The following is a 20480-nucleotide window of genomic DNA, read 5'->3' as shown; positions in this document are numbered from 1 at the left end:
AGGTGACAACTTTAGTGCCTTTCCCCATACCCTATGGGCATCTAAGTGCCTATACCCGTACCCATTACCCGTACTTTAATTATAAAAAGACAATAAAAAACATCATAATTGAAATAAAACTATGATCCAATTTTTTTTAAATCAACTCATAAAATAGTAGAAATCGTAGTATTTAGCCAAATAAAAAAACATCCAAAATATTCCTCGAAAAATAAAATAAAAACATTCAAAATACATATAAAAAGTGCATGCTAAAACAAACATCAAATTGATTTAAATAATAAATTTGTAGCTCGTGAGTTTATGAAGGTAAGGATGAAATGGTTACCGTATTAGTTTTTAGGTTTAGATTTATGCTTAAATAGCAAAATAAATTAAATAGTTGTACACAAAAAATAAATAAACCATTTATTATATTATATTATATAAATATGTATATGCGGGTTGCCGGGTTGGGTATTATAGTGCCCTTACCCGTACTCATACCCATCTAAATTTGCGGGTAATTACCCGGACCCAAGCTCATACCCATAAAAGCGGGGTTTTACCCTACCCATTGTGGGTATTTTTTACGGGTGCCCATCGGACCTAGGTCCAATTGCCATCCCTGTCACTTCCCCTTGTTCTACATCAATCAATGCCTCTATAGTTGCGAGGAAAGGTATCCCTGCGGCTACAGGACATTCTTCAAATGTGGTCATCTCCATCACCATCATATATGTTGGGAATGCAAACTTGTCCACTCTAACAAGTAGCGGATCTTAACTAAAATTGTTGGGGTCGGGAGCCAAAAATTTGTAATATATATATATAGTGTGTGTGTGTGTGTTTCATAGATTAAACACAAAATCTTATGTGGTGTAATGGTTCGTTAGGCTTAATTCTACCTTAAGAGCAATGGTGTGTGTCATGTCAGGGCATTTTTTGTCAATAAAAATAAAAATTTATCTACCTTAAGAGCAGTGGTGTGTGTCATGTCAGGGCATTTTTTGTCAATAAAAATAAAAATTTATGCAGAAAATGGAGACAGAATGAATCGAACCCACGACTTCTTGTTGCAAAACAACTTCACTTAATTTCCACTGCAACACTTGCGAAACCTATGATAGATTATGCCTAATATAGTATTAATACTGAAGTTGGGGGGAGCCATGGCTACCATGGGCTCTTGAGAAGATCCGCCACTGACTCTAACTGTAACATTTTATGTCATGCCTTCCAAGTTAGTTAGTGAATTCTTCAAATTGTATTGGAGGGAGATTTTAGTGAGTTTATGTTAGAACAAACAACTAGTAACAAAAGAATATATAAGAGAACGACAATGAACACACGATATTTATTAACGTTATTCGGCCAATTGTGCCTACCTCTGCGACTATAGCGCAACTATAGTTTCGTTTCTATTACTGTGATGAATTAGGGTTTAAGTGTTATAAGCAATATATATATAGTACTACTACAATCCACTTTACAATATTACCCCTGAACCGTACCGCCCCTTGTCTTCTTTAGTGCCTTGTATATATGAGTCATACTTCAATAGTTTATATGAATTCATCAAATTCAATTTATATTGTTATAATATTCTCAATATTAAAATATATATTAATCATTCTCAACAAGACCATTCTCTGTTGCATGAACATCGAAATACGAACATTGTTAGTGACATCGTATTTTCTTCTCGAGTTTACACACGTTTTAAAAAAAACAAAAACAAAGGACATTGTATGTTTTTTTTTTTTTTCTAAGCAGGAAGACGGAGAAAAACTTCAGAACAGTAATAGAAAAGTAAACTCTTACTGATTCTAGAATGCCATTTCTTTAAAATTATTTTACCAACGAGGATTGAGTCTTGGAGAAAGACCACATAATCAAAATAATACGAACTAAAGTTTGAATTTAACTTATATGAAGAGGAATATTCCAAGTGAAGAAACTTATATGAAACCAAAAAATATATGTTTAATTTTAAAAAGTTACTGTTCTGTCATTTATATATTTTGGTTCCTGATTTTCTGAATTATTTTAATGCTTGAACAATTTTGCATAAATTTATTTTAAACATTGACTAAATTAGATGGATAAAATTATATTTTAATTATACAATTATATATGAAAATTTTATTTATCATTGTATCTTATTTTGATATGTATAAATTATTTATTCTCATAAAATTTACTCCCTCCATTTCAAAATGAGTGTCGTTTTAACTAAAAAAAATTGTTTCAAAATGAATGTCACTTTCATATTCCAATGCACTATTAATTATTTTTTCCCAATAGTACCCCTTAAGTATTACTATGCACACTACTTCCAAAGTACCACATTTTACTTTAATTTATAATGATGAGAAATGCACCAATAGTTAACAAGGCTATTTTAGGGCGAGACATGAGTGAGAGAGAGCGTGGTCGAGAGACAGTGAGAAGCGGAAACCCGAGGTTCCACCACCATGGGCCACCGCGACGGTATTCACCTTCACCGGAAGAAAGGTACTATAGGGGGGGTCGGGGTCCAAGCAGGGTGCCACCAAATGGGGGGTATAGGGGAGAGTGGTCTTACGTGAGACCGCGAAGGGGGAAAGCGCTGGAACAGGTGGAAGACGGACGGGACAGGCTTCGGGAGGATCATCGGCATGGAGGTTCGAGGCGGCACGGGCAGTCTAGGGTTAGGGATAGGCATGGTTCAGTATGGTGGGATTATGATTCAGAGGATTCAAGGGATTTTTGCAAGCCAATTTTGTCTTCCGACGGGCAGGTCATCATGCAGTATTCACGTCACGGTAGGTCACGTGGTGGTGCACGCAGGCATGGAGAGCGATTGCCACTCAAACAAAAACGGTTGAAATCTAGAGTCAGGAAGCATGGCAAGCTCGATGATTTTGTAGAAGGGAGCAATGGTAAAGGAAAGCGGCGCCTATCTGTAGCCACAATTAATAATACGGATTTTCATGATGAGGAGTTAGGTGCAGCTACTGTTAATATTGGACCAGCAGAATCTTTGAAGCCAAGGCAACTACAAACCGCTTCAATTGGTAAAGTAACCCATAATCTTGTATCTTTTTACTTTACCAATGTTCCGGATAATATTTCATATAGTTCTTTAAGGCAAGGTTTTGAGGTTTGTGGAATTATGGAAGATGTGTATTTGGCTAGGAAACGTAATGTTAATGGTGCGTTATTTGGTTTTGTACGGTATAGCAAGGTGAAAGATATTGATAAACTGTTAAAGGTTGTAAACAATGTGTGGTTTGGGGACTGTAAGGTGGTGGCTAAGGTGTCGAGTTACGACCGTTTTGGTAACAAACGCGAAGTAGGAAGAGAGAGGGGTGAGGGAGAAAAAAATTTTGAGGGAGGAAAAAATTATGCTGAGAAAGATAAAATTGTAGAGGGAGAAAAAATTAACGAGGGAGAAAAAAGAAAGATGGGTGGGTTAGCTAAAGAGGGTGTTGGAGCGGGGAAACAGGTGGTGGAGGAGTTGTCGGCGGGTGTTATAGTGAAAGGTCCGGTGGTGCAATCGAAACAGAGGTATGTTCCCAAGTATAATTCTTCTGATGATGATATGTCTTGGGCATCGAAGGGTTTGGTGGTGTCTGTTTTGAATGGGGATTCTATACCAGTGTTACAAAGAAGGATTTTTTATGCGGGTTTTGATAAACTTGTTATCATTCCTTTGGGTGCAAATAAGATGTTTTTGCGAACTCTTGACGACGGTGATGTGAGTTCTTTATTGTCTGAAGCGGCTGATTTTTTTGATAATTTCTTTTCTAAACCGGTTCGGTGGAATAAGGAAACGTTGTTTCGTGAAAGAGGTGCTTGGGTGCGGATTTATGATGTGCCACTTCATGCATGGAATATAGATTTTTTCAAATTATGTGTCTATGATTGTGGCCGGTTGCTGAAGGTTGATGATACCACTTTGGATAGAGACCATTTTGATTATGCACGAATTTTATTGTCCACTACAACCTTAGAGATAATCAATACAAGTGCCCAAATAATGATAGATGGGGTACTCTTTGATTTTCAAATTATTGAAGAGTGGGGTTTCTCCTTGGGTGAGGATGCATGTCTGTTTGATGACGAGGAATGTTTAGATGATGACTCTCATGGAACACCGGAAATTCATGCTGATGTCGCAGGGTGTGGAGATGTTGACGATCTTTTACATCACTTGTCTGAGGATTGGAATAAGGAGGTTAATAATCAAAGTGTTAAACAATCATCCCCTGTAATCTCAGGTTCTAATAATGTGTCACCCTCTATATCTAGACCAACAGCACCATCATTGTCGCAAGATGTGAAGATTTTGTCAAAAGAACCAGCTGCATGCGTGGCTGCTAAGCTAAGGCCGAGTGTGGACTGTTTTGAGCAGATGACAACGCAGACTTGTGAAGTGGTGGAAAATCATAATAGTGTTAAAACACGGGTTGCTAAGCGAACTTTATCGTGTCCTCCAGGTAGGGTTCGTGCTTCAACGTCTGGTCCGTGGAGTTTGGAATGGGTGAATAAACAAAAACAATTTGCTGCTGAGGTCCCAAAGTTGTTAAAGCCGCAGTTAAATGTTACTTCTTCTTCAACAAGCGGCCGAAGATTTAAAAAGAAAAAAGGAAATGGTTATTTACGTCACTGTGCTCAAAGTATTAAACGAATTGTAAGACTTTCAGAAAAAGATCGTAAGGAGGTCCTTCGGGCCTTGCAAAGGAATATGAAACTACGTAAGGCGGTGTCAGATGGTTCTAAGGCTAAGCTTAAGTCTAATGATGTTGCTTCAATTAATGAGTCCCAGTCATCTGTCAATAATGATTGGGAGAATTGGTTGGTACTTCATGCTAATAAGGAGAAGGCGTCTGAGGATGTATGTGATATTGGGAAGAAAGTTGGTCTTAAATTTGCGGGCGATAAAAACAATATGTTTGATGTTCTGTCAAGGGTGGGGAGGAAAACTCATGGTGGTGGTGGGGAGGATGTGTAGATCGATGTTGAGGGTTATGATGAGGGTGGGGTATTTTGGTGTTGTGTTTTTTTTGTCATGAAGATAATTTCTTGGAATGTTAGGGGCTTAGGGAGTGTTGAAAAAAGGAGGGAGGTGTGTAATTTGGTGCGGAAGGAAAAACCTTTTCTTCTCTGTTTACAAGAAACAAAGTTGTCTGTGCTAGATGTGTCTGTTTGTAAATCTATATGGGGTGATATAAATGCTGATTTTTCTTTTCAACCGTCAGTAGGAGCATCTGGTGGTATTGTTACTATGTGGGATGTTCAGGAGGTCGAGGTGTGGTCATCTATTTCTTTCGATCATGTCTTGGTGGTTTTAGGGCGATTTGTGAAGACTGAAGAGGAGTTTGTTTTGTTTAATGTGTATGCTCCGTGTGATGCTTCTCGTCAGCAGATGTTATGGAATAATTTATCTTTGAGATTGGGGGCTATGTCAAATCAAAATGTTTGTGTCTGTGGTGATTTTAATGTGGTCCGTTGCATCGACGAACGTCGTAGTGTCGGAAGGGTGTTTAATGCAGTGTGGAGCGACAATTTTAATAACTTTATTGAAGGTACTGTTCTCATTGATCTCCCTCTCCGAGGCCGTACATTCACGTGGTTTCGGGGTGACGGGAAGTCTATGAGTCGCATTGACCGGTTTTTGCTGTCTGAAAAATGGTGTTTGACTTGGCCGAGTTGCTCCCAGTTGGCTATGTCTCGTGGTTTGTCGGATCATTGTCCTTTGGTGCTTGCTATTGATGTTGAAAATTGGGGACCCAAACCTTTGCGTATGTTAAAGTGTTGGGAGTCTCTTCCTGGCTATAATAATTTTGTTCGCGAGAAGTGGTTATCCTTTCAGGTGGAGGGTTGGGGTGGCTATGTGTTGAAAGAGAAATTAAAGCTCCTCAAATTGGCTTTAAAAGATTGGCATCAACATCATTCTAGTAATCTTCCTGCAAGAATTTTGACCCTAAAGGAGAAAATTGCGACTTTAGATTTGAAAGGGGAGACAGTTGATTTAAGTGGTGTAGAGATTGAGGAGCTTCATGGTTTTTCAGACGAGCTGTTCTCTTTATCCCGTATTCATTCTAGTATTTGTTGGCAACAGTCTCGAATTCATTGGTTACGTGAAGGAGATGTTAACTCTAAGTTCTTCCATGGTATTATGTCAAATAGGCGTCGAAGGAATTCGATTTCGTTCTTTTACGCGAATGGAGGGTTGGTTGAAGGAGTTCAAAATGTGCGTAATGCTGTGTTCAACCATTTCTCGACACATTTTCAGCCTCATGTTGCTCATCGGCCTAGTATGGAAGGCTTGCATTTTCGTACTTTGAATCATAGAAATGGGGCGGCTCTTATAAAGCCTTTCTGTTTGGACGAGGTTAAGGCGGCGGTGTGGGATTGTGATAACTTTAAGTGTCCAGGGCCTGATGGGATTAACATTGGTTTCATCAAAGACTTTTGGGACATTTTGAAGGATGATGTGATGCGGTTCTTGTCAGAGTTTCACAGAAATGGTAGATTGGCAAAAGGTATCAACAACACTTTTATTGCTCTTATTCCAAAGATAGATAGTCCCCAACGACTGAATGATTTTAGACCAATTTCTTTGGTGGGTTGTATGTATAAAATTTTGGCGAAGGTGCTTGCTAACAGACTCCGCTCTGTGATTGATTACGTTGTTTCGGACACTCAGTCGGCTTTTATAAAAGGTCGTCAGATTTTGGATGGCATTTTGGTTGCGAATGAAATAGTAGATGAAGCACATAGATGTAAAAAAGAATTGATTCTGTTCAAGGTGGATTTTGAGAAAGCATATGATTCAATAGACTGGGGTTATTTAGATGAGGTTATGGGGAAAATGGGATTTCCGACACTTTGGAGAAAATGGATAAAAGAATGCATTGGTACAGCTACTGCTTCGGTCTTGGTAAACGGGTCTCCAACTGATGAGTTTTCTTTGGGGAGGGGGGGTTGAGACAGGGTGACCCTCTCTCCCCATTTTTGTTCCTGTTAGCTACAGAAGGTTTTAATGTGTTGATGGAGTCGTTATTGGCCAATAATCTCTTTTCCGGCTATAAGGTGGGTGACGGTAACACGACCGTCGTGTCTCATCTTCAGTTCGCAGATGATACTTTGATTTTGGGAGAAAAGTCGTGGGCTAATATCAGGTCCATGCGTGCTATTCTTATTTTTTTTGAAACTTTGTCGGGTTTAAAGGTGAATTTCTCGAAAAGTCAGTTAGTAGGTGTGAATGTTGCAATGTCTTGGTTGTCAGAAGCGGCTATGGTGCTGAACTGTAAGGTGGGTTCCATTCCCTTTGTGTATCTGGGCTTGCCTATTGGTGGAAACGCTCGGCGCTTGTCTTTTTGGGATCCACTTATTTGTCGTATTAAGACTAGACTGTCGGGTTGGAAATCGAAGCATCTGTCTATGGGTGGTCGTTTGGTTTTGCTGAAGTCTGTCCTGTCATCGCTGCCTGTTTATGCTCTTTCTTTTTTCAAGGCTCCGTCAGGTATCGTCTCCTCTATTGAATCTATTTTAAAATGTTTTTTTTTGGGGGGGGGGGGGGGGGGGGGGGTAGTGATGACCACAGGAAAATAGCTTGGGTGGATTGGAACACTGTTTGTAGGAGTAAGGAGGTTGGTGGTTTGGGGGTAAGGAGAATTAGTGAGTTTAATATTGCATTGTTAGGGAAGTGGTGTTGGAGGTTGTTGACAAATACTGGTAGTTTGTGGTTTAGGGTGTTGTCAGCGCGGTATGGCATGGAGGGTGGGCGGTTGAAGGGGGGAGGTCGTGAGGGTTCCCTCTGGTGGCGTGATATTTATCTTTTATGTAAAGATAGGTGGTTTAGTGACCATGTCGAACGCTCCCTTGGTAACGGGAAGCATACGTTATTCTGGTCGGATGTTTGGTGTGGTGTGGTGTCTTTTAAGGTTAGGTTTAGTAGGTTATATGATCTATCGGTGTTTGAAGAATTATCTGTTTTTGATATGAGTCAGTTAGGTTGGGGTCAAGAGGGTGACGCATGGAGGTGGAGGCGGAGGTTGTTTGCGTGGGAGGAGGAGGAGGTGGGAGAACTAATGTTATTACTTCATAATGTTCATTTGCAGGTTGATAGGAATGACAGATGGTTGTGGACATTGGAATCATCTAATGTATTCTCTGTTCGGAGTGCATATAATTTCCTATCAGTTCATCCTCCATTGGTTTCAACGGTTCCTGTTGACTCGTTGTGGCATAAAGATGTCCCGTTAAAGGTTGTGTTTTTTACTTGGCGTTTGTTCCGAGACAGGTTGCCTACAAAGGACAATTTGCATCGGCGTGGTGTTCTTGATCGTGACTCAAGGATGTGTGTGGCTAGATGTGGTTCGATTGAATCTTCCCATCACTTGTTTTTGCATTGTAATATTTTTGGGGCTGTTTGGCATTTCATTTATAGATGGCTTGGCATCTCAGCGGTCATTCCTGCTCAGGTGCAAGATCATTTTAATCAATTTAGTGTCAGTGGTGGTATCGCGAAGAAGCGCCGCTCTATATCTCAGGTTATTTGGTTTGCGACAGTTTGGGAAATCTGGAAAGAAAGAAATAACAGGCATTTTAACGACAAAATTTGCTTAATAAGTCAGGTGGTCGATAGGATTAAGTCTCTCGCTTTTAGGTGGTTGAGGGAGAAATTTCCTACTCTTCCCTTTAACTATCATGGTTGGTGGCTTAGTCCGTTCACCTTGTTAGGCATAGGCTGATAGCTATTTCTTTTTTGCTTCTTTATGTACAGGTTCCTCTTGTAAATATTGTTTCGACATTGTTTGTCTTTCCTTTGTACACCTTGTGCTAGGAAAGACTCTTTGAGTTGGTAATATATTCCATTTTAGCCTCTTCAAAAAAAAAACAAGGCTATTTTAGTAAAAGTGTCGTGTCTATAGACAACATTATTGCATTTCTTAATATGTGTGTAACAACCTTAAACGTCACTCATTTTGAAACGGAAGGAGTAGTTTCTAGTCAAAAGTTAGGAAACTAATCCTCCTTATGGAGATTATTATGGAGATTCATTTAAAAATGATATCTAAATAATGCGCTCTTCTAAAAGATATTACCACAGTTGTTGATGGAATTGATGGTATAAAAATCTGTTGACAAAAAGAAAGAAGAGATTCGTGATTTATATTATTGGTAATCAAATGAGAAAAAATTATTAACGGAGGTTTTAGTAGAGAGTGCTTACTCACCAGTTAAATATGTTCTTCAATTCTTATTAATCCTTCACTCAAATGAACAAGATGACAAAGCATCATCATCATCATAGCTTGAGGGGAATTGGCTAGCATTCTCAAACTGAGGCTAATCAAGCAACCTCGTCCTTTACAAAGTTTGCACGATGAAGAGCTGTTATACTTGTTGATGAATAATCGCCATTGCTTTCGCGATGAAGGGATAGTGCAATAAAAAAAATTAATCAGAGTGAACAATGGAACGAAGGCCTTGTTGAATTGAAGCAACTTGTACTTTTTGCATTATTGAACTAAAGAAACATAGAATAGGGCGTTTAAGGCATGAATTTGTCAACAGGTTTGTCATGTTTAGCTTGCTTTTGAAACCAATCACCCGTTGAAGATGTGCTGTGCACTTTATAAAATGGTGTTCCAACAACAACTATTGATTTACTATGCATTTTTTCTAATCTTTCCGTTACCCCCACTATTTGTTTGCAGGTTGACATATCGGAGTAGAATAGTGAATCTTATTCTAACCTCAATTTAACTGTATAAATCTATAAACTTCATATTTACATACATCAAGCAAAAGCTTAAAGTTTTTTCAACAATCTATGTATAAAATTGTAAAATTACCAGTACCTCTAGCTTTTAATCAATATCTAGGCAAATGTCCCTTAACTTAGGAGGAGCAGTGCAAATGTCATTCTCCTCCCGTGAAGATATATAGTACGGGACAACAGAACCTGTTTTGCTTAAGCACTAAACACCAATATTCAATGTTAGTCCCACCACGGCAACAACAATCCACCTTTGGAAAAGCTTTTTTTCAAGCATTTCTACTATCTTGGTAGTTTTACCAAGAAGGCAAGAACATCAACTGTTTCTCTAACACTATCCTACTACCTCTCTTCGATACCACTACTAAAAAACTTGAAAGACATAACATGAGGGAAGTTAATTAATCATGCACCCAATATATCAGCAATCACAACTATCACAACTACCTCTCACTATGGTCTTCTACAACATCTTGATTCATCAACAGAATGGTTTTGCTTACTCTATACATTGCATTGGATGCTAATACTTTAATAGACGTATATTTCTATAAAGAGCTCCTTAACATCTGTCCTAGAGTGCACAAGTTAACATTTGTCTATTTTCTTTTATATTTCTCATACCTTGTTTTTGCAAACACAGCTAATATTTCTCATACTTTAATAGGCCATAACTTACGGATATGTACATCTTTATGGAACATCACTTGGTGGCTTCCTAGCACGGCTCTTTGCTCAGCATCGTCCAAGACGAGTTCGGTCATTGGTTTTATCAAATTCATTTTTGGAGACACGAAGTTTCTCTGCTGCAATGCCTTGGGCACCAATGACTTGTCTCAAATTCTGTTGTAGAGAGTAATTCTATATATATAGACTAGAAATGAGAAAATTGTCTGTGGTTTTGTGTCCTTTCCATTAATGAAAGATAAACTAAGATGTGTGCTGACCTAGTGTAATTTCTTGCGAACAAATGCTTCAATAATTATATTTCCTACACAAATAGAAATCTATGCATTGTAAATAAATTTGTATAGGCGCAATCACATTAATCACAGAGAAATTAGAATGATATATTTAAACGAGGGAAATGCTAAAGAGTTAAGATATTGGTTAAAAGAATAAAAAAAAAAAAATTGTACTTAAGAAATAGTGAAAAGTTGTGAATTCAACTTTTAAAAAATCAAAACTTGTTGATTTCAATGTCAACCTCTTACTTTTAGTTTTCTTAACAAACATAACCCTTTATTTGTGTGTGGCAGAAGATAAATCATTCTTATTCCATTGACTCTGCAGTCTGCACATCCATGATTACTATTGTGAACCCTTGGTGATATATATTGCTTGCATTACCTTGGAATCAGGCAATATGTCATGCACTTAACTTTTTTTGTATAAAAAAAAAAAAAAAAATCTGAATAATACGTTTGCTTGAGAATTTCTCGTTATTTAAGCTCTTCAGTAGATCTATTAATTACTCTCTCCGGTCACTATTATAAGCAAAAATTCACTTTTTAGATTCATTCAATAAATGATGTATATAGTCTATATGTGAACCACATACATCATTTATTGAATGAACCTAAAAAGTCTACTTTTGCTTATAATAGTGACCGGAGGGAGTATGTCGTACAACTATTAATTAGTACAGTTTTACTGTTGCATTTACAATGTTCGTTGGACTCCTTCCTGATGATCCCCATGAACCATTTATTGCAGATTCAGTTGACTTTGTTGTTTACTAGGTACTCTTTGTCTTGCATAATCTCATGATTATCGGTAATAATTTGCCATCGACTCATTTGAGTTTGTTTAGTGGTACCCGTGTTCGTCTTAAGGTTTTAAGTTTGATTCCTTTCGTACGAATTCAGTGATCTAAGTCCATTGCAGACAAAGGCAGATCTACCTTAGAGTGAGAGTGTGCATTTGCACACCCTCATTTTGATACATTTGCACCAATTATCCAACATTTAATTTAGAGAAATGCTAGAAACACCCTTTTTCTAGCACTTTCTCTTACGCCCACTCTCCTATTGAATGAAACTCATATGGGTCTTAGTTATCACTTTATGTAGGATCTATTTTCAAAGTGTGTTACCCACATGTCATCAAATAAGAAAATGTGAGTGTTAAAAAGTGTTGAAAAGAGAGTGTCTATAACCAGGCCCGGCCTTGGGGGTGTGCAAGCAGCTCAAGCAAGCCGGACCTCCAAAACCTATCGGCCTCAAAAAAATAAATTAAGTCTAATACCACACCCCACTTAAATAAAAAATATATATATATATATAGTACTTCTTTTTCTTTCTTCGGTTCGGTACACGTTTGAGTTTTTCCTAGACTCTAATCCTCCTTTGGACATAAATTTGATGCTACCAAACCACTCCCAATTTATATAATCATTCAACCAGTCAATTTGGAAAGTTATTTCAATAAAAAGAAGGAAAATGCTAACAAGTGCTCTAAGGGCATTGTTTAAGCATCTAAAAGTAGCAACTTTTGCATTGGAAATTGTACGTTATGACTTTAACAAGTGTTTGACTTGTATTTTCAAGACATAATTTCCTCTTGTGGGTTCCTTAAACAATGCCCTTAGGGCACTTGTCAGCAAGACCCTAAAAAGAATCACAATAATCATTTCATTTTTGCATAAACCATTTGTTTCCCTTTCCCACAACGGAGGAATGATAAATCCAAACGATACCGTTAGGTAAATTTCACTTTTCTTTCACTTAATTTTTTTTCATTTCGTTTCATGTTTAGAAGTTCTTCTAATTCTGATTTTTTAATGAAGTTTAGCTACACAAAAAAATTATGTTTTTATTTTAAGGGGCCTATTTTAAAAAGAGAGTCAAGCCTTCTATTTCATAGGAACGGCCCTATCTATAACAACGCTCTTTAATTAATTTTCACACCCTCAATTTGATAGATTTGCACCTTAATGCACCAAGACTCTCTCATCTAAGCAACTTGCACATTCTTTAAAGTTGTGGCAGAAGTTGTTGCTAGTACAACAGGACTAATTGTATTGAACGCACACTCACTATGAATTAAGTAATTATATAATTTCACAAAATAGCCGTTATAATTTGGCTATTACTTTTTTCACCCTATGCGTTTCTCACGCGTTCTTTTTTTTTTTAAAAAAAATATATACCTTTGGTTCGGATTACATAATCTGAACCAGATTATTAGGTTTTTCGGATTATATAATCTAAAATATGTTTTGCCCAGATTTTTAAAGAGTGTGATTTATATTATTTCAATGACAAAAATATAAAGTAAATGCAAATATAAACAAAATTAAAATGACAAAATGATACAAATAAAATCTCATTTTATTAAGTTGACATGTCGATCGAAATATGTTAGTTGGCAGGCCAATTGGATCAAGTACAAAAACACATCTTCGAACACCTTCTTAGAAGATCCATCACTTATGTTATTGTGTTGTTTTAAGCTGTTTAATTATTTTTGTACTTTAAAAAAAATCATTTGTCATTAGCCATGAAAACCTACCAAAAAATGAAACTTAAACATGGTCTGATGCTATTCGGATTATACAATCCGAAAAAATTTAGACAGGTTCGAATTGTATAATCCGAAAACACTTAGACTAGGTGGATTGTGGCGTTTCACCAAAGGTTTGGACGGTTCGTGGTGTGTTTAATGCATTTTTGGTCGGTTGGACCGTGGAAAACGTTTCCTTTGCATGTAGTTATGGTCTATGACTGGTTTAAGGCTATAAATAGGTTTGCATCTACAACGATTTCATTCATTCTTCACTTTCCATCTTTTCTTACTTTTTCTTAAACATTTTTTAATTTTTTAGGAGTGTTTATGGTGTCATGGTCATTGTTGACCATTCATAGAATCCCTGCAATTGCGTTGTGGTTTATGCGAGGATTCTACGATGGTTAGCAGAAACTTTTGACATCAAATACAACACAAAAAATGAACTTTGTGAAGTTTTGAATTTTAGAATTCGAAAAACCCTAACAATCTTGTTCGGATTTTAGAATCCGAACAAAGGGTATTTTCAAAAAAAATCATTGGGCACGCGAGTATGGCTTAGGGTGGAAAAAGTAAATCCCTTATAATTATCGATCTTGGGCTTAGATAGATTTTTTTGAACAATTAGGTTTGGATAGATGACAATGCTACTTGGCCAATCGAACTAGACGGGCCAACTGTGTGATATGCTTTTTTAGAAAAATATGTTTATAGCATTTCATCTATAATAATAGATTCAATACAATGGGTATGTTAAAATAAATGGCAGGACTAGCTAATAGCATGGCTTCTCTTGCAAGCGCATAAGCAAACACATTTGCTTTTCGCCTAACGAACTCCACTGAAGTGATAATGCAACCAAATTCAGAAATGTTGTCGTGAGTAGAGTGAAAGGAATCATGAGTTATTTCTGAATCAGTTTCATAATCAATATTGTCAAACTGCATGTCACTCAACCACTGCATAGCATTATGTAATCGCAATGCTTCACCAACATCGACTAAATAATTACACGAAAAACTAACAGGTTTTGCCAAGACAAATGTACCTTCGAAGTCCAAACACAAATACCAATATCAGTGCGGTTAAGACTAGAGAAGAATGCAGCGTCGATGTTACACTTGTACCTTCCTGGCAAGCGACGCTGCCAGCAAACGGAAATCGTAGGAGCCATGTTGCTAGTAGTAGCCATGGATGCAGCCGAGTGTTCCCCGCCTTAGAAACTGTGTTATATGTTGGCACTAAATTATATATATTTTAATGTTTATAGACATAAAATATACCTCATCTTATCACTATTATAAGGAAAAAATTATTATTTTTATTAATAAATTAATTGATGTGTTTGATCAATGATATTGACCACATACATTAGTTATTTATTAAACTTCAAAAATAATTTTTTGTTTATGATAATGACCGAATAATATATAGAATATCAAATATCAAATATGTAAATTACTAGTAAACTCCCCCAATTTCTTTTTAGTTGTAGTCTTAGAGTTGTTACATATACCAATGAAATTAATAAATTATGTCACTTTTAACTAAATTATTTATCTTTTTTTATAAAAATACGTTGACTATTTATTATCTTATTCCGACTATTTTTAAAATGGTTAGATTATATAGCTATAAATGTCGTATTTATAAAAATAATTGTGTGTTTAATCATTAATAATTATGAGAATAATTAATAATTGGATTATTAGATAAATTTATTGTTTATAATGAGTCATCATCCCAAAATATAAGCAAACATGGGTTAACAATAGTTAGTTTATTTGGTTCCTTTAAAAAAAAATAGTTGATCTATTTAGTATAAATTTTAGACCAAATAAATCTATTTTTGTTGACTAATTTCCACTTCTATTTTTGGACGGAGGAGTATTGAAAGTATTAAATCCTTTTAGAGCATAACTTGCATCCCATGACCTAAGGTTCTAGATCCGCCACTAGAGTATAAATTTGTCTCTCCATATCATGCAGATCACTCCCTTCTGAAATGAATTTCTTTTTTGCATGGTACCATTTCAGTCTTTGTTATATTATGGGCCTATTACAAGCTATGTATCATGTATGTGTTCCGTAATACCTCCCTCTAGCTGATATATTACAACATTTTAATGGTAGTTGTTCCAAAAATTCACCATAAACATATATATCTTTTGCCCGTGACTTTGTGATGAAAATGTTTAATGTTGCAATTACTCTGTATGACTATTTTCTGGTTTGCCATTCGATTATGACACAAGTAATATGGTGTGAAATGTTTTATAAATCCACTTCCATCTTTTATAAATCTACTTGTCTTGCATGTTTCTTGAAGAATATAATGACTACTGCGCAATTCCACATCAACTTAAAGAACATTTTGGGTATGTTATGCTCATGGATTTGTGTTTTAACCTTTGCCTATTATCATGGTAGTGGAGAAAGTCCTAGCAAAGAGAATGACGACAATGACTCTGACAAATCACCTGAAGATGATACAGATAAGGATGATAGGAGAGAGGATTGAAAAATCCATCTACCGAAGGTGAGATCAATCCTACCCCAGAAAGCTCAGAACCCCGTAATTTAGACAACCAGCTAGTTGAAAGTTCAAAATGTTGCAACTTGGATCATGAAATTACCTTGTATGTCTCTCCTGGTGAATTCACGGAGGAAAAGCCTGTGTCGCTTCTAGAGAAACTTCTATACATTTCGTTTGGGAATATGTAGTTCTATTTCATGTTCTTCGCTACATCAGCTACACAAGTTCATTGTACATTATTATCTTGAACTATTCTTGTGTAAGTTGGAAGTCTTCATATTCTGCAATCAAGAACACCAGTGTGTGAAAGAAAGTTGCTAAGGTCGACCTTATAGTTGGATTTCTAAATTTCATTGGTTAAGTAAGGTTATCAAAATCGGGACTTTACTTCAGGTCGAGAGGGAGTAGCAAAATCGGGACTCGTAAAATCACAATCAAAATCGAAGGATTTTACTCAAGGACTTTTGTAGAATCGATATAGGATAGCAAAGTCGGGACTCGTAAAATCACAATCAAAATCGAGGATTCTACCAAAACAAAAATAATGCTAAATATATGTTATAAATTGCGTATAGTCATAAATGACTAAAGTTCAAAGTACACAAAATACATATACATAAATGACTCAAAGCCTAGATGCAAATATTCTTTAGTAGTCATGATAATGGTAAATACCTAGACAAAATACTTAAAGGAAAATCCTAAATGCCTGACAAAATACTTGATCACAAGTGAATAAGGCTATTAAGTTTCAAGGCAAAGACTAGAGGCCTAACAAAATATTTAATGGCAAAGCTTATATGTAATCATAAATCACGAATAAATCGCCAATTATATGAACAATCCCGTGTAACTACTATTGAGGAAGTGTGGGGAAAGTAAAAGAATGAAAATTTTTGGCCTTTTGAGTATTTATAGAACCGGGTCATGGATTCAAATCGGGTCAATTTAGGAACAGTGTCAAAAATTGACCCTTATCAAAAAAATGAACAAAATCCTTCAAAATCCATCAAAATCCTGCGATTTTGAACGGATTTCACGATTTTGTGCGACTTTGATAGGATTTTGCCTGTTTTTGGGACTTTGCTATGGATTTGAGTCGTTGAAGCTACGCAAAGTCGCAAAAACCAGGATTTTGGGACTTAAGTCACGTTTTTGATAACAATCTTAAGTTAATTATTTGAAATTTGAAAGTTGGATGTGAATTATTTTTTTTGAGCAAGAAAGTTGGATGTGAATTATTAAAAGGGCAATACTTCGAGCACCTCCAGCAGTTCCATTTTCAGGTTCGTCCGCCAGCTGTTTTTTTGCCAAAATTCATGCATGGAGTGCGCCAGCTGTAATAATCGTTAGAGCATCTCCAACCCTAGAACAAGATTTGTGTTCTTGACATATTTTTGTGGGACCAAAGATGCCAAGTAGGATTTAAGAACATCAATTGAGTTTTACTCCAATGTAAGGTGTTCTTAATGTATTTCACATGGTCCCACAACTTTTCCTCTATTTAATATATATGTAGGCTTGTTTTGCTTCTCATTTCATAAGGTCCCACATCACTATATATGTGGCACAGCTTTTTCAGTCCTAGAACGTGTTCTTCCTGTAGAACCGTTCTCCAGCCAAGCTAACATGTCACTGTTCTCCAATGCTTAAGAATAACAAGAACAGTTCTTGCTTGTTCTTATTTCTGTAGAACATAGCATTGGAGATGCTCTTAGCTCATAAAGTAACGTTACAATACAAAATAGGCTTGCAATTAGGGGGTCATTTAAAAATTGGTCTCTGTAATCGTTAATTCTGTCATTTTGTCCTTGTAAAATTTAATCATTTAATTTCGTCCCTCTCCCCACTTAATCACTGCCACGTCACTGATTAGCTGAGGTGGCTCTATAGATTGGTTAAATGAGTTGCGAAAAGACCATTATACCCCCGAGCTTCTCAGACAAGCGCAAAAAGACCATTATACCCCTGTGTTCATCTTCTCAAAATCATCCCTCCTTCACTTCACTTCTCTGCAACACCATTTCCTCCCAAAAGAACTTAAAAAACCCCTTGTGGTTGTGGCTGAGGTTTTTTTTTCTAGCTATTTCATCTATTATCTTTCACGTTGTCACCCCATTGAGAAAAATCAATCCTTCCAGCGAGCCTTGAAATACTCTTTGTTGTTTTTCTTTAAACTTCTTTCATTTTTCTTGAATCATATATGGTGAGGTGTAAGGAAGATAAAACTCAGTTGTGAAAAAAGGAAGATAATGAAACTCATAGTTGTATACTCCTGCTGAGAAATTATGAGGCTGAGTTGAAGAGGAAGAGGGAAGAGAAATTGTTCCTTTTTCATATTTCAATTTAAGGTTCTGTTTTTTTTTTTTTTGGCTTCAATTTTGTTGTTAATAGCTCAAAGATGTGCATTAAAGTGTTGTTTTATGATTGTTAAGCAAAAGTATTTGTATGTACAAGTATCAACTAGCAACACATGAAAACTTGAATCTGTACATTTCTTAGCAGACAAAAGCCATGTCGTCATGGTTTGATAGCGTCATTGCAAATCTACATTGCTACAGGATTGAATTTTCTACCTGTTTCCCTATCTTGAATCTGCGTTTGGTTGAACGAGTACATTACTGTAAAACCCAAATGCATATCCCACCCTTCTTTTAGTTTCTAGAGGTGAAAATGGATAGCTCAAACATGTGCTATAATTTTGTTGTTAATAGCTCAAACGTGAATTATAGGAAGAGGGAAGAAGAATAATAGATAATAAAAATTGTTGATTCCTGGAACAATTTATGATTCCTGAATTTCTCAATTTCTGGATTCATGGTTTGTTTCTGAAAAATTGAAGAAGATGAACAGTGCACCATATGCATTGTTCAAAGGAAGAAGGATGATGAGGGTATTTTTGTCCATTCCCATGTCATTTTGCTAATTTGATGACGTGACAGTAATTAAGTGGGTGTAGGGACGAAATTTTAAATGATTAAACTTTGAAAGGGTAATTTGCCAGGATTAACGATTACAGAGACTAATTTTTAAATGACTCATAATTGCAGGAACGAAACACATATTAAAGCCTACAAAATAATAACAATTGTTACGTTCTAGCAATGGCAGGCATGCATATGGATTTTGAGTAGTACTTTGGCTAAAACGCACTTTTTGCCCCCTAAGTTTTCAAAAGTTGCAATTTTGGCCCCCTATTAAAAAAAATGGCAAAAGTGACCCCCCATGTTTACCCCCTTTTGCAAAACCTCAATTTTGACCAGGTCAATCCTACGTGTCATGCCACATGTGTATTTTTTATTTTTTTTATTCCACGCGTATAATTAAATAATTAAAAAAACAAAAATTGGCAAAAAAAAAAGTGCAGGCACGTGCGAAAAAGAAACAGAAAAAAGGGAGAAGGAACCACACGATGCTTCCCTCTTCTTCTCACCATTCATCATTTTCCCAGATTCAAACCAAACATATTCATCAACATCAACCATCATCAACAACACCTACCATCAATGAACCCACTATTTTTCAATCTCACTCCAACTCCAAGTCTCTGCACCTTCTTCAAACGGAGGAGGCATGCAAGATCTACGTTGTTACAGCGCTTCTTATGCTTCCTCTGTTCATCCAACCCAAAACCAAACCAACAACAACAACGATGTTAAACTCAAAGGCTCTCTTAGGAAGAGTTTTAAGTGGATTAAAGATAGATGCAACAGAGTTGTTCATGGCTGGTAGTCTATTACTTTCAAATTGAAAATTGAAATTGAAATCAAACCCTAATTTTGTTATTAATTTGGGGGTGTTTAATTTTGGTGCTGAGTCATCATCTGAATCAAAATTACAACAACTGGATATTTTGTTGCGATGGTGCGATGGTTGTGTTGTTGTTGATGATGAACATGAACTCGTTATTAAAATTTTGTTATTTATTATTTTTTATTATTTTAATTCTACAAATACACTTGTGGCATTTAAACAGAAGCTATTAAACAACAACTTCCATTTGTTTCTCTTGTTCAAACCCAACACATGATGTAGAAGGCTTCTGAAACGCGTTGTTCCTCAAAAGTGATTCTGAAACTCGATTCTGCATCCTAAAACGAGCCTCTCTCTCCTCCTCGGTCTTTCATTCCCACAGGCGCTGATTTCTGCGTCGTCGACTTCTACAGCGACAATGTTACCATGTTAAGAAATCCAGATGATCTCCTTCAAAACTGAGAAATCCCCAAATTCTTTCTTCATAACAGTCATAACACTATCCCCATAATTTATGAGTTTGTGTTTGGTGATTTGTGTTTTTGGTAAATGATGAATATTGATAGTGAAAAGAAGAACTTGTTGGGTGGACGATGAACATGATGGTGTTTTGGAATGAATCACGTGCCCTCTATTTTTTTTCCTTTCCTTTTTGATTTTTTTTTATTTCCATAATTTTTTCCTTTTTTTTATTATTATTTTTTATTATTTTAATTCTACAAATACACTTGTGGCATTTACCTTTATTTTAAATTCAAAAAATAGACAGCTGGCGATTTTTTAAGTGATGTGGCGTGACACATAGGCTTGACTAAGTCAAAATTGAGGTTTTGCAAAAGGGGGTAAACATGGGGTCACTTTTGCCTTTTTTTTTAATAGGGGGCCAAAATTGCAACTTTTGCAAACTTAGGGGGCAAAATGTGCGTT

The 20480-nt window shown here is 36.3% G+C and overlaps 1 protein-coding gene across 1 annotated transcript in view; it reads left to right on the top strand.

The window, feature by feature from the left end:
• LOC146901524 (uncharacterized) overlaps nucleotides 1-20480 on the top strand; it is an 84602-nt gene that overhangs the window by 58582 nt on the left and 5540 nt on the right. The window lies entirely within an intron of this gene.

This window comes from Medicago sativa, chromosome 8, assembly GCF_051527215.1.
Source record: "Medicago sativa cultivar Bolivia chromosome 8, Bolivia_mono, whole genome shotgun sequence".
Taxonomy (NCBI): Eukaryota; Viridiplantae; Streptophyta; class Magnoliopsida; order Fabales; family Fabaceae; genus Medicago; species Medicago sativa.
The sequence above is the reverse complement of the archived record's forward strand: the minus strand, read 5'-3'. Positions and strand labels throughout refer to the sequence as shown.